Source organism: Austrofundulus limnaeus, unplaced genomic scaffold, assembly GCF_001266775.1.
Source record: "Austrofundulus limnaeus strain Quisiro unplaced genomic scaffold, Austrofundulus_limnaeus-1.0 Scaffold39, whole genome shotgun sequence".
Classification (NCBI taxonomy): domain Eukaryota; kingdom Metazoa; phylum Chordata; class Actinopteri; order Cyprinodontiformes; family Rivulidae; genus Austrofundulus; species Austrofundulus limnaeus.
Window position 1 is genome coordinate 410,530 of NW_013952441.1, and position 1,734 is coordinate 412,263.

Consider the following 1,734-nt stretch of genomic DNA (forward strand, 5'->3'; position numbering starts at 1 on the left):
TGTGTGTGTGTGTGTGTGTGTGTGTGTGTGTGTGAGTGTGTGTGTGCGTGTGTGAAAAACAGTACACGTCGAGCAAATAATTGCTTTTCCCTCTGAAGGCTTGATGCTTACCTTAAATCTAAATAAGGTTCTTTTTAATCAACCACTTTCCAAATAAAACAGCACTGAGTTCTCACACAGAGGAATGCTAACCAACAGTTTTGTTAGAGTTGGCTTTAGGTGGCAGCTATAATATCTCAAAATATCTGGCACTTTTACAAGGTTTGTCAGCTGAAGTAGATGTTGATTACATAAAAATGCTTAGGATTGATGTCAAAAAAGTGCTCTGAAGCAGTATTTTAAGTTCTGACTCGTGCTTATTTCAGCTGTAAAATAAAAATAGATGTCAGTTATTCTAAAATATRGTTTTTGCTGACACACTAAGAGCACGAACACTTGTATCGTTGACACTATAAACTTTTTTTTTTATGGATATGCGAGTGTTTGGTAAAAGGATGGTGACGCAGACTGCTGACACCAAAATAATGTCTCATAAACCAGGCAATAAATCACTTACAACACAATACCATCTCTGCAATGTCCTTCACAGTGTCAAATTATAGCACTGCTACAGGAAACAATAGTTAAAATGTTATGCATTTAAAGTTTTGAGGAGTAAATGTAAACCGTGTTTCTAAAGGTAAAAACAAAATACAATGTAAGATGCTTTGTGTTGYAAAATGTGAGGTCAAATAAAAGATRTTTAGTAAAATAACTCTTGGAATCTCGTCCATGCGAGCCAGGGTTGCACTGGCCTGAAGTAGATCAGTGGAGTTTCAGATGGAGCAGGGGGCCCCCTCTCTGCTCTTATCTGCTGGAGCTGGCTGTCTGGGATGGGTAGTTCCTTATCTTTCATGCCCCACTAACATCCTCCGGGGACCAACACTGTTTGGCACCCCAAAATCCTTTTTCTCTACACCGGATGAGAAATCAGCCTGGGTGGATCATGGGGGGTTTGAGCTGTGGATGCCATATGGCCCCTCGTTACTCTCTGTGGAGCTCATCCCTTCGGGATGACCGGCTTCTAAATGTGCACAAGACATTTTGACAAAGGCGTTTTGGCAGTTTATGTTATTTGTCATCACTAACATATTGTTGTGATTAAGTCACAGTTTTTAGCACTGAAGGCCCGTTCTTGGTCTGCTGATGGAAATTCATGAAATAGACTAATAAAATCATTTTTACAAAGTGTGCTTTAAATTGCAAGTACGCTGGCAAGAAAAAAATACACAAAATGTGTCKTGTTGAATTTAAGATTGTTGTTAGAAAATGAAACACAGGAAAATAAGATGTGGGATCCTTAGGTGTGAATAAAATAAGTTAATAATAAACAAGTTATTGGTTTTGTTGGAGGACAACAACTTTTAAAGATTTTCTTTACACTAGAGATTTTGATAAATCAGACATTTTGTTTAACTATGCAAGCCATATAAAAGGATGYCATAAAGTCAGCAGTAATCAAGGTTTTAATGTTTAACGCTTGWGATCAATGCGATCTTTACCTTAGTTTAAAGCTAATCATATTGATCAAGATTTGAAAATATTGACAGTTCGTATGCAAGTCCTGGGAGATRTAAGTTTGATGAAAGCTGAGTGTTTTATAATCGATTCATGATCAAATAACTCAGAAAATTCTTAATTAAAGAGTAACTTACCCCAAAATTAACTTTTTTTAGCTGATAAACTGTCTAGAAT